The 13120-nt window shown below is 44.1% G+C and overlaps 1 long non-coding RNA gene across 1 annotated transcript in view; it reads right to left on the bottom strand.

The window, feature by feature from the left end:
• The window catches only part of LOC144690204 (uncharacterized), a 46221-nt gene that overhangs the window by 16810 nt on the left and 16291 nt on the right, over positions 1 to 13120 (bottom strand). The window contains exon 2 of the long non-coding RNA XR_013578810.1: positions 12308 to 12452. This is a non-coding gene — a long non-coding RNA (uncharacterized LOC144690204). The remainder of the gene's footprint in view (positions 1 to 12307; positions 12453 to 13120) is intronic.

Raw genomic sequence — 13120 nt, 5'->3', positions numbered from 1 at the left:
TTGATCCCCTCCTGATCTAACTCCTTATTTGATATCTAACTTTCCTTGGCCCGCTGCTCACTGACTTCACCCATGGTCCTTTTTTTCATTCAGGCTCCCTCCTTTCATGCAGCAACCCTTCAAGTTTGCTGTCATCTCCTGTACCAGGTGGCCATCCCAGCTATGTGAAAAATGGCTCGACCCATTATTAAGTCAGATATCATTCGGGTATCTTAAAATGTAGGAAGTTGGTAGCCAAAATTGACCACTCCCCATCCCCTCCACTCCTTTTACCCCAATGTGGTGTTATGAAGGGTTTGATGTGGTTGTGGTTTCCATTAAATACTAGGATTTCACTAAAGATTTACCTGAACACAGGAGCCAAATGAATTAGCAACAATGGAAAGGTCTCCAGTATCAGTGGAAGTGGCAGCCATCAATTGCAATGATGAACTATAATTGGATCTAAGCAGCTCCCAGCTTTAAAGGTCAAAATAAGCTGCTCATCTATTTTGAAATCAACCACATTTTAGCTTCAAACATAAGATGCATTCACCAATTTTATACTCAAATGGGGAACTGTGCTCAAAGGGGGTATGGGTCAAAGAAAAAGTCATAGTACTGTGCATTTACCCTGTGTTATTTTCCCATGAGTGGTGTAATATTTAACTGTACCCAGTTTTGGACGCCTCAAGAGAGATCGATTGGCCTTGAAGGAGGTATAGTGCAGCTTCACCAAATGATACCAGGGCTCTGAGGGTTCAATTATAAGGATAGAATGCTTAAACTTAGCTTGTGTTCCCTTGAGTATAGAAAAGCAAGGTGCTTAAAATGTTAAAAGCAGCCAATTGGGTAAACACAGAGAAATGATTTCTTCTAATGGGGGAATCATGAACCAGGGGAAATAATCTAGGTCATTCAGGATCAAAATCAGGAATCTCTTGTTCACATACAGAATAGCAGAAATCTAGAATCTCTCCTCCAAAGGGAATGTTCATTGACAAGCTGAAAACCAGCTGAATTATGTAAACCCATACTCAGAGTTTCTTGAAAGCAGTTCAAGATTATAAGCTAGGCTTGATCTCATGGAAAATTGCATTTTTCAAAACTTAAAATATAATTTATTTTATTATCATTAGTATTTTATCCAAACATTGTCAGAGTTCTGAAAGTAAATCCATGCACTAATTCACATGCAGCATCATCCCTTTTGTAAGCTTTCTTGTAGTCCACCCTATCACAGACCTTTGCTTTGGTTCTTTCCCTCCTCTCCCACTTACATGCCTCTGGGCTTGCCAAAAACCTGTAAAATCTTTTTAACTTTCTACAGCTCTGAAGGAAGTTCATGACCTGAAACCCAGGTAAAGTGAACAGTTTTGGGAGTGGGTGGTTGGTGCCAATGTGTTCACCTCCTGCCTATATTGTGGCGCCCAGAACTATTCACAATACTCCAGCTGAGGTCTAACCAGTGTCTTATATAAGTTCATCATAACCTCCCTGCTCTTGTACTCTATGCCCTTATTAATGAAGCTTAGAATACCATATGCTTTAGAAACAGCTCTCCCTATCTGTCCTGCCACCTTTAGTGACTTATGTACATATACACCCTGCACACCCTTTAGAATAGTACCCTTTATTTTATTCTGTCTCTCCATGTTCTTTGTACCAAAGTGTATCTCCTCACACTTCTCTGCATTGAACTTCATCTGCCACCTATCTGCCCACTCCACCAATGTGCCAATGTCCTTTTGAAGTTCTATACTATCTTCCTCACAGTTTATAATTCTCCCAAGTGTTGTGTCATCTGCAAATTTTGAAATTGCCCCTTGCACATCAAGATCTAGGTTACTTATCTATATCAGAAAAAGCAAGGGTCCCAATACCGACCCCTGGGGAACTCCACTACAAACCTCCTTCGAGCCTGAAAAATACCCACTAACTGTTACTCTCTGTTTCCTATCCCTCAGCCAATTTTGTATCCATGTTGCTAATGTCCCTTTTATTCCATGACCTATGACTTTCCTCACAAGTCCGTTGTGTGGCACTGTATCAAACGCCTTTAGGAAGCCCATATACATCACATCAATGGCTTTGCCCTCATCAGCCTTCTCTGTTACCTCTTCAAAAAAACTCCAGCAAGTTAGTTAGACACGATTTTCCTTTAAAAAATCCATGCTGACTCTTCCGAATCAATCCACATTTTCCCATGTGACTATTAATTCTAACTCAAATAATTGTTTCTAGAGGTTTCCCCACCATTACAAGAATGGTTCCAGGGATGTGACACTTCAGTTATGAGGAAAGATTGGAGAAGCTGGGACTGTTTTCCTTGGAGAGGAGAAGGCTGAGAGGAGACTTGATAGAAGTTTTCAAAATAATGAGGAGTCTGGACAGAGTAGATAGGGAGAAACTGTTCCCGCTCGTAAACAGATCGAGAACCAGAGGGCACAGTTTTAAAGTGTTTTGCAAAAGAAGCAAATGCGAGGAGAGAAAAAAAAATTTCACACAGCGAGTAGTTAGGGTTTGGAATGCACTGCTTGGAATTGCAGTGGAGGCAGGTTCAATTGAGGCATTCAAGAGGGCACTGGATGATTATTTACATAGAAACAATGTGCAGGGTTATGGGGAAAAGGCAGGAGATTGCCACTAAGGTAAAATGCTCAGGGAGCTGGTGCAGATACAATTAGCTGAATGGCCTCCTTCTACACCATAACAATTCTGTGATTCTGTTATGAGGGTTGAAATTGACAGCGCTTCAAGAAGCCAGAAGCAACCCACCAATGTTCACCTTTAACTTTTGGCTGTGTGCTGCAAATTCCCATGGGAGAGGGGGATTGCCAGCTACAAAATGTAAAGTGCTCACAAACAGCTGTTTAACTGTGCATCTGAACTTTAACTGTGTGGACAGATTTCCCAAGCTTAGTGGAACTCACCAGTGAAATTGCAGGAGGAGGATTTGAGGGGGCTGAACAACTGACAGGCAAAATACCCTTTAAGTGCCGAGGTGCCTCACCTGCTTCCTTGCCTCAATGAAAAGTTTTTGCTGACAGGATGTGTTCTGAGAGGGTGCTTTAACTGCTTTGAAGGTGATTTCCAACCATTTTTTCTATTCTTTCATCGACGTGGGCATCACTGACGAGGCCAACATTTGTTGCCCATCCCAATTGCTCTTGAGAAAGTGGTGATGGGCCAGCTTCTTCATCTGCTGCAGTCCATCAGGCAGGTAAACCAAAAGTGCTACTGGAATGGGAGTTCCAGGATTTGATCCAGCGACAGTGAAAGAATGATGATATAGTTCCAATTCAGGATGGTGTGTTTCTTGAAGGGGAACTTGCAGGTGGTGGTGTTCCCATGCATCTGCTGCCCTATTCCTTCTCGGTGGTAGAGGTCATAGGTTTGCAAGATGCTATTGTAGGAGGCTTGGTGAGTTGTTGCAGTGCATCTTGTATATTATGCACACTATGTGTCAATGGTGGAGGGAGTGAGAGTTTAAGTTGGTAGATGGAGTGCCAATCAAGTGGGCTGCTTTGTCCTAGATGGTGTTGAGCTTCTTGAATGTTCTTGGAGCACTCATCCAGGCAAGTGGAGAGGTTTCCATCACACTCCTGACTTGTGACTTGTAGATGGTGGACAGGCTTTGGGGAGTCAGGAGGTGAGTTACTCACCTCAGAATTCCCAGCCTCTGACCTGCTCTTGTAGCCACAGTATTTATATGGCTGGTCCAGTTAAGTTTCTGGTTAATGGTAACCCCAGGATGTTGATAGTGGGGGATTCAGCAATGGTAATGTCATTGAGTGTCAAGTGGAGACTGTTAGATTCTCTATTGTTGGAGATGATTATTGTCTGGCATTTGTTGTGGTGCGAATGTTACTTGCCACTTATCAGCCCAAGCCTGATTGTTGTTCAAGTCTTACTGCATATGACAAAGACTGCTTCAGTATCTGAGGAATTGTGAATGGCACTGTGGAAGCATCAGTGAACATCCCACTTCTGACCTTATGATGGAAGGAAGGTCATTGATGAAGCAGCTGAAGATGGTTGGGCCTAGGACACTACCCTGAGGAACTCCTGCAGTGATGTCCGGGGACTGAGATCATTGACCTTCGACAATTACAATCACCTTCCTTTGTGCTGGATATGACTCCAGCAAATGGAAAGTTTCCCCCTGATTCCCATTGACTCAGTTGTGCTTGGGCTCCTTGATGTCACACTTGGTCAAATGCTGCCTTGATGTCAAGGGCAGTCACTCTCACCTCACCTCTGGAGTTCAGAACTTTTGGCCTTGTTTTCACCAAGGTTGTAATGAGGTCAGGAGCTGAGTGACTTTGACAGAACCCAAACTGAGTATCAGTGAGTGGGTTATTCCTGAGTAAATGCTGCTTAGTAGCACTGTCGATGACACCTTTCATCACTTTGCTGATGGTCAAGAGGAGGCTGATGGGGTGGTATTTGGCTGGATTGGATTTATCCTGCCACTTGTAGACAGGATATATGTGGGAAATTTTCCACATTACCATTGTTGTAGCTGTACTGGAACAGCTTTGCTAGTGCCGCAGCTAGTTCTAGAACTCAAGTCTTCAGTACTATTGCTGGGATGTTGTCAGGGCCCATAGAATTTGCAGTATCCAGTGCCTTCAGCTATTTCTTGATTTCATGTGGAGCAAATTGAATTGGCTGAAGACTGGCACCTGTGATTCTAGGAAGTTCAGGAGGAGGCCAAGATGAATCATCCACTCGGCACTTCTGGCTGAAGATGGTTGCAAATGCTTCCTTCTATCTTAGTAGTAGGTAGATGAATTAACGGCGCAAATAGATGTAAATGTGTATGATATGATTGCAATTACAAAGACATGGGGCAGGATTTTCCCGTCGGTGATTTGGGGGCGGGGCCCGCTCGCCGACAGGAAAATGACACGGGATGACATTGGGAGGAACCCCCGACGTCATCCTTTAAATTTTTAGGAAGGTGGGCGGACAGCGAAATCAGCTGTCCGCCCGCCGACCTGTCAATGGGCAATTAAGGCCATTGACAGGATAATTAAGATAGTTAAAGACCTGCCCGTCCAACCTTAAGGCTGGCGGGCAGGCCAGGAGCCCCAGCGGGCTTCTGATAAAACATGAAACTTCATCCGCTGGCAGGATGAGGTTTCATGTCCATTTTTAAAAAGTTTAATAAAGTTTATGTCATTTTTATTAACATGTCCCATCTCGTGTGACATTGTCACATGAGGGGGACATGTTAATAATATTTTTATTTTTCTATTTTTTCAGCTTTTTACACTGCCACTAATCTCCCTGAGACAGCACTTTGCCTCAGGGAGCAGTGCGCTCTTTGGCGCGCATGCGCGAAAGAGCGCACTTTGACAGCTGCGGAATCCCTCCCCCCCCTGCACAGGAAGTGCATAGCGCTTTCTGTTGGGCAGGCCGCTGGGCGGGCCTTAATTGGCCTGCCCACTCAAAATGGCGGCGGGCCCCATTTCGGTGGCGGGGGTCGGCTGTCCGCCTGCCGCTGAGCCGGTGGGGCCCGCATGCCCACCAAGGGCAAAATTCTGCCCATGGTTGCAGGGTGACCAAGGCTGGGAATGGAATATTCAAGGGTACTCGATATTTAGACGGACAGGTGAAAAAGAAAAGGAGGTGGTGCGGTGTTGCTATTTAAGGATGAAATAATGAGAGAGGATATTGGTTCAGAAAATCTAGATGTAGAATCAGTCTGGGTGGAGGTAAGAAGCAACAAGGGGTGGAAACCAGTAGTGGGAGTTGTCTCTTGGCCTCCAAACAGTAGTGGTAAGGTAGGGGACGGCATTAAACAGGAAATTAGACATCTACATATACACTGGGCAAACCAAATTAGCAATAATACTGTGGTGGATGAATTCATGGAGTGTGTACAAGATGGTTTTTTTAGACCAATACGATGAGGAACCGACTAGGGAACAGGCTATCCTAGATCTGAAACTAGGGTCCTAAATTTTAACAAAGGAAACTATGAAGGTATGAGGCATGAGTTGGCTGAGATAGATTGGGGAACTTCATTAAAAGGCATGACGGTGGTTAGGCAATGGATAATATTTAAGGAACGAATGTATGCAGTGTGACAGCTATACATTCCTTTCTGGTGCAAAAACACAACAGGAAAAGTGGACCATGGCTAACAAAAGAAATTAAGGATAGTATTAGATCCGAAGAGGAATCATATAAAGTTGCTAGAAAAAGGAGCAAGCCTGAGGATTGGGAGCAGTTTAGAATCAATTGAGGGCCAAGAGATTGAGCAATTAAACAATTACTTTAGTTCTGTGTTCACGGAAGAAGACACAAATAACTTTTCAGAAATACTAAGGAACCAACGGTCTAGTGAGAAGGAGGAATTGAAGGAACTTAGTATTACTAAAACAATAGTGCTGCAGAAATTAATGGGACTGAAAGCCAATAAACCCCCAGGGCCCAATAATCTACGTCCCAGAATATTAAAGGAGGTGGCCATGGGAATAATGGATGCATTGTTTGTCATCTTCCAAAATTCTGTAGATTCTGGAACAGTCCCTGCAGATTGGAGGGTGGCAAATGTAACCCCACTATTTAAAAAAGGAGGGAGGAAGAAAACAGCGAATTACAGACCAGTTAGCCTAACATCAGTGGTAGGGAAAACGCTAGAGTCTATTATAAAGGATGTGATAACAGGACACTTAGAAAATATCAATGGGATTTGACAAAGTCAACATGGATTTATGAAAGGGAAATCTACTGGTGTTTTTTGAGGACATTACTAGCAGAATAGATCAGGGAGAACCAGTGGATGTGGTGTATTTGGATTTTCAGAAAACTTTTGATAAAGTCCCACATAAGAGGTTAGTGTGCAAAATTAAAGCACGTGGGGTTGGGGGTAATATGTTGGCGTGGATTGAGAATTGGTTAGCAGAAGGAAACAGAGTGTAATAAACAGGTCCTTTTTGGACTGGCAGGCGGTGACTAGTGGGGTACCGCAGGGATCAGTGCTCGGGCCCCAGCTATTCACAATGTATATCAATGATTTGGATAAGGAAACCAAATGTAATATTTCCAAGTTTGCAGATGACACGAAACTTGTTGGGAATGTGAGTGATGAGGAGGGTGTTAAAAGGCTTCAAGGCAATTTAGACAGGTTGAATGAATGGGCAAGTACCTGGCAAATGCAGTATAACATGGATAGTGTGAAGTTATCCACTTCAGCAGGAAAAACAGAATTAGTTAAATGGTGACAGATTGGGAAATGTTGATGTATAAAGGGACCTGGGCGTCCTTGCACACCAATCACTGAAAGCAAGCATGCAGGTGCAGCAAGCAGTTAAGAAGGCAAATGGTATGTTGGTCTTCTTTGTGAGAGGACTTGAGTACAGGAGCAAGGATGTCTTATTGCAGTTATACAGGGCCTTGGTGAGACCACATCTGGAGTACTGTTTGCAGTTTTGGTCTCCTTACCTAAGAAAGAATATACTTGCTATAGAGGGAGTGCAGTGAAGGTTCACCAGACTGATTCCTGGGATGGCAGGATTGTCGTATGAAGAGAGATTGGGCCAACTAAGCCTGTGTTCACTGGATTTTAGAAGAATAAGAGGGGAACTCATTAATGCATATAAAATTCTGACAGGGATGGACAGACCGGATGCAGCAATGATGTTTCCTCTGGCTAGGGGGTCTAGAACAAGGGGTCACAGTCTCAGGATATGGGGTAGGCCACTTAGGACTGAGATGAGGAGAAACTTCTTCACTCAGAGGATGTGAACCTGTGGAATTCTCTACCACAGAAGGCTGTGGAGGCTGAGTCACTGAATATATTTAAGAAGGAAGTAGATTTCTAGACTCTAAACGCATCAAGGGGTATGGGGAGAGATTGGGAGAATGGCGTCGAGACAGGGGATCAGTCATGGCCATATTGAATGGCAGAGAAGACTCGAAGGGCCGAATGACCTACTCTTGCTTCTATTTTCCATGTTTCTATGCTTCAGCCTTGTCTTATTTTGCACTGATGTGCTGGGCTCCCAATTATTGAGGATAGGGTTATTTGTGGAGCCTCCTCCTCCTGCTTTTTGTTTAATTGTCCACCACAATTTAGCCCTGTGTATTGCATGCTGCTTCCGCTGTTTGGCATCCAAGTAGTCTTGTATTGTAGTTTCACCAGGCAGGCACCTCATTTTTAGGTACCGCTGATGCTGCTCCTGGCATTCCCTCCTGCACTCTTCATTGAACCAGGGTTGATCCCCTGGCTTGGTGATAATGATAGTCTGGGGGATATGCTGGGCCATGAGGTTGAAAACAACTTGGAGGCGATTTCCACTACTTTGGATTTTGGTGCATTTGATCTACACTTCCGAGTTGTCAAAACCTCAGTCCTGATGGACTTCATCCTAAGGTCTTAAAAGAAGTGTGTCGTAAGATAGTTGATGTACTGGTTTTAATTTTCCAAACTCCCTAGATCCGGGGAAGGTCCCATTAGATTGGAAGATTGCAAATGTAACTCCATTATTCAAAAAGGGAGGGAGACAGAAAGCAGGACACTACAGGCCAGTTAGCTTAACATCTGTAGTAGGGAAAATGTTAGAAGCTATTATTAAAGAAGTTATAGCAAGGCACTTGGATAAGCTCAAGGTCATCAGGCAGAGTCAACATGGTTTGGCGAAAGGGAAATTGTGTTTAACCAACTTATTGGAGTTCTTTGAGGAAGTAACATGTGCTGTGCATAAAGGGGAACCGGTGGATGTACTGTACTTAGATTTCCAGAAGGTATTTGATAAGGTGCCACATCAAAGGTTATTGCAGAAAATTAAAATTCATGGTATAGAGGGTAACATATTGGCATGGATAGAAGATTGGCTGGCTAACAGGAAGCAGAGAGCAGCCATAAATAGGTCTTTTTCAGGTTGGCAAGTTGTAATGAGAGGTGTGCCACAGGGATCAGTGCTGGGACCTCAACTGTTTACAACATATATAAATGTCTTGGATGAAGGGATGGATGGGATGGCTGCCAAATTTGCTGATGACAGAAAGATAGGTACGAAAGTAAGTTACGAAGAGGACATAAGGAGGCTACAAAAAGATATAGATAGGTTAAGTGAGTGGGCAAAGATCTGGCAAATGGAGTATAATGTGGGAAAATGGGCTATTGTCCATTTTGGCAGGAAGAATAAAAGAGAAGCATATTAACCAAATGGTGAGAGGTTGCAGAGCTCTGAGATTCAGAGGGATCTAGGTGCCCTAGTGCATGAATCACAAAAGGCTAGTATGCAAGTACAGCAAGTAATTAGGAAAGCTAACAGAATGTTATCATTTATTGTGAGGGGAATTGAACACAAAAGTAGGAAAGTTATGCTTCAGTTGTACAGGGCACTAGTGGGACCACATTTGGAGTACTGTGCACAGTATTGAACAAGGGTCATATGGACTCAAAATGTTAATTCTGTTTCTCTCTCCACAGATGCTGTCAGACCTGCTGAATTTTTCCAGCATTTTCTGTTTTTATTACAGTATTGGTCAACTTATTTAAAGAAGGATGTAAATGCATTGGAAGCAGTTCAGCGAGAGTTGTCTAGACTAATAACTGGAATGGGTGGGTTGTCTTATGAGGAAAGGTTGGACATACTAGGCTTGTATCTGCTGGAGTTTAGAAGAGTAAGAGGCGATTTGATTGAAACATATAAGATCCTGAAGGTCGGGACAGTGGATGTGGAGAGGATGTTTCCTCTTATGGAAAAATCATGAACTAGGGGTCACTGTTTAAAAATATGGGGTCTCCCATTTAAAACTGAGATGAGGTGAATTTTTTCACTGAGGGTCGTGAGTCTTTGGAACTCTCTCCCTGAAAAGGTGTTGGAAGGTCTTTGAATATTTTTAAGGCAGAAGTGGATAGATTCTTGGTAAGCAAGGGGTGATGGGTTATCAGGGGTAGGTGGGATACAGATTTAAGGTTACTATCAGACCAGCTACAATCATATTGAATGATGGAGCAGGCTTGAGGGGCTGAATCGCCTACTCCTGCTCCTTGTTCATATGTTTGCACCTATGTTCAACATGGATGCTGCCTGTGCTGTTTTACTTTGGGCCACAGATGAGGAACTAAATGAGTAGCAGCAGCATTAGCGGAAAGAGCAGCAGCAGCAACAGACTTCTCTTCAATCATCTGCTACTCCACAGGAGCGAGGGGATGAGCACAGAGCTCTGCCTCTCAGAAGGCTGTACACCCAACACTGGGTTTACAGGCAGAGGTTCAGCTTCCTGGGCATGCTCAAGTACCAGTGCCTTGGGAGGCTTGGGTAATTCGTCAGTTGGTCACTGATATTTTCAACTACCTGGATGAAGACCTAGGTGGATATGCATTGCCAGAGGTTTTAGCTTCTTTGCTTCTGTCTCCTTCCAGGATTCAACAGGAGATATTTGCAGAATCAGCTGCCCACAAATGCATTGTGCATGTGATCAATGCCATGTTCGCCAGGGCCAGGACTTAGGCACGCTTAGCAACTCATGAGGTTAGTCAGAACGAGCAGACGCTTTGCTTTTTGGCTCTGGCTGGCTTCCCATTGGTACAGGGAGTGATCAACTGTGCACACATGGCAAATCAAGATGTACGCCCCTATATCACACTGGGATCTTGATCAACAAGGGCTTCCATTCCACCAATGTGCAGCTCGCATATGCAACCACAAAGGGATTATCATGCATGTTTGTGCAAGATTACCAGGGAGCTGTCATCATCCTTTCATACTGCGCCAGTCCAGTCTCCCTGGACTCTTCATATCTTGAAGCAGAGTTAGCCAATGGCTCTTTAGCAAAAAGGCAACTCAGAGACGATGTGGTTGTTGACCCCCATGAGCAACCCAGCCTATGATGCCCTGAAGATTTACAATCAGAGCCACCTGATCACATGAGCTGTCACCCAGCAAGTAAGGCGGATACTGAAGATGTGCTTTAGGTGCCTGGGCAGATCTGGGGACATCCTTTAGCATGCACCAGGCTAGGTATCCAGAATTATAGTGGTGTGCTGCACCTTTCAAAATATAACACAACAGCAAAGACTGGAGCTCAAAGAGGAAGGAGTTATTGAGCACTCTGCCTCCTCCTCAGAGGAGGTGGAGGAGTAACATGAGGAGCAGGAGAATGAAGGATTTGATGTGGTGGGGACACCAGCAGCAGTGCACATGGCAGCCTGGGTTGTTCAAGATGCCCTAATTCTAGCACACTACAGTAAGACTGAAGCACTAAACCCATCTGGCAGCCAAATTCTGAAATGTTTTAACTACCCATTTCCCCCCTGACAGGAAGCAGTCCCACTATCAACAAAGCAGCCCTGTCACAGACACCCATGGCTCTTATTCCTTCACCACTATTCTGAAGGTCACTTGTCAGGCAGCTGGCAAAAATGGGCAATACAGAAAAAAGGAGTAGACAAAACATTTAAATTGTACAGAAAAGTTAAACAGAAACGTAATTATTATTTAAAAAAAAACACTTGTGCAAATATACATCTTTATTCTTCCATTTTCTACTACTCCTACATGGTGCAACCCATCTAGCTTTAGGGGTAGAGGCAGATTACTAATATCCCTTCCCTGAGATGCTCTTGGCCAACATCTTCTGGGCTTTGGAACCCAACAGGCCCGGCCAAAATCTGCCTCCCCCTGCACCTGAGTGGCCATTGGGACACATGGAGGGCTCTGGCTGAGGGACTGGGGGTGATGAGGGGGGTGGAGGGGGTGCGTGGGGGAGAAGCAGGCAGTGGGGGGGAGTGTGGCTGGTGGATAACAGGTGAGAAGTTGGAGTGCTTTCAGCACAGCCCCCACTTCCATGTCCTATTTCTCAATCTTCTCTCTCATGGCCCACCTGCACTTCCCTACTAGCAATGAGCTGGAAAGCGCTTTTCTGCTCATCATTGAATGACCAAGACTAGGTTTTCCTCCATCCTGTTTAAGGTTGCTTTCTGACTGTGGGAGGCGTAGGTGAGGGCCAGCATTCACTCTATTGTTTGATGCACCAGATGCTCCATGCAGGTGGTCACTCTTTACATGGACCTAGATATCGTCCAAAGGCCTTAGACATCATGGCACACATGTTAGAGGCAGAGCTTTGCAATCTTTCTCCAAGCTTGCACGACGCAGCTGGAAAGACTGACAGAAACTCACTCATTTTCTGCTGCTGCTCTTCTTCATCAATGGCCTCCAAGGCTCAAGATCTATGTCCAACTGAACGGAGCTTGGAGTGCCCTGTGCCCTCCGAGGGGGCTTTCCATTGCCCTCCCTGTCTCCACCACCTGTTCCTGCTCATCTGTGATGTGTGAGATACCATGTGAGAACCCAACTACCTATCTTGCTGGTCCCATCGAAGTCTGTGTATCTGAGTTGACATTCTGCTTGAGTTGAGCGAAGTTGTATCTTCAGAATGAGTAATCTCCTCCGAGAGGTCTTCATTTCCCTCCTGCACCAGCTCCTGTGTGCAGCTTGATGAGCCTGTGGGAGATGAAAGACAGGAATTAGAACTGTCAAGGTCAGAAGTTGTTAAGTCTTCAGTGTGCACATGATCATATTTCAATGGCTACGGGCATCATGTTAACATGAATGAGTATTGTATGCCCTGTAGCTGTGTGATGTTTAATCCTGTCACCAGGTAGCTGTGATAACCGCATCTCTCCATCACCAATGGCCAACATGCTGAGTATTTCCACCATTTTCTCTACCCAGTTCAGATTTCTAACAGTAGTAGCATTTTGCTTTTATACAAATTCACAACATTGTTTAAAAAAAAAATCTCCAGACAGCTATTTGTGTATTTGATTTTTGAAACTTAATTTTTTAACAGGTTTTATTTAGATGGTAGGTAGAACAGTTGGATAACAATTTGTGGATCTATTTTCAAATTATTTCGATTTTCAAAAGGCTTTCAATAAAGTCCCACACAGGAGGTTGGTAAATAAAATTAGAGCACATGAGGTTGAGGTAATATAGTGGCATGGATTGAGGATTGGTTAACAGGCAGAAAACAGAGAGAAGGAATAAATGGGTCATTCTCAGATTGGCAGGCTGTGACTAGTGGCATATCGCAAATATTAGTGCTTGGCTCCCAGCAATTCACAATCTAAATCAATGATTTGGATGTGGGATCCAAATGTAATATTTCC

The sequence above is a fragment of the Cetorhinus maximus genome, chromosome 2 (assembly GCF_964194155.1).
Source record: "Cetorhinus maximus chromosome 2, sCetMax3.hap1.1, whole genome shotgun sequence".
In the NCBI taxonomy this organism is placed as follows: Eukaryota; Metazoa; Chordata; class Chondrichthyes; order Lamniformes; family Cetorhinidae; genus Cetorhinus; species Cetorhinus maximus.
This window is presented reverse-complemented; position numbering and strand designations above follow the sequence as displayed.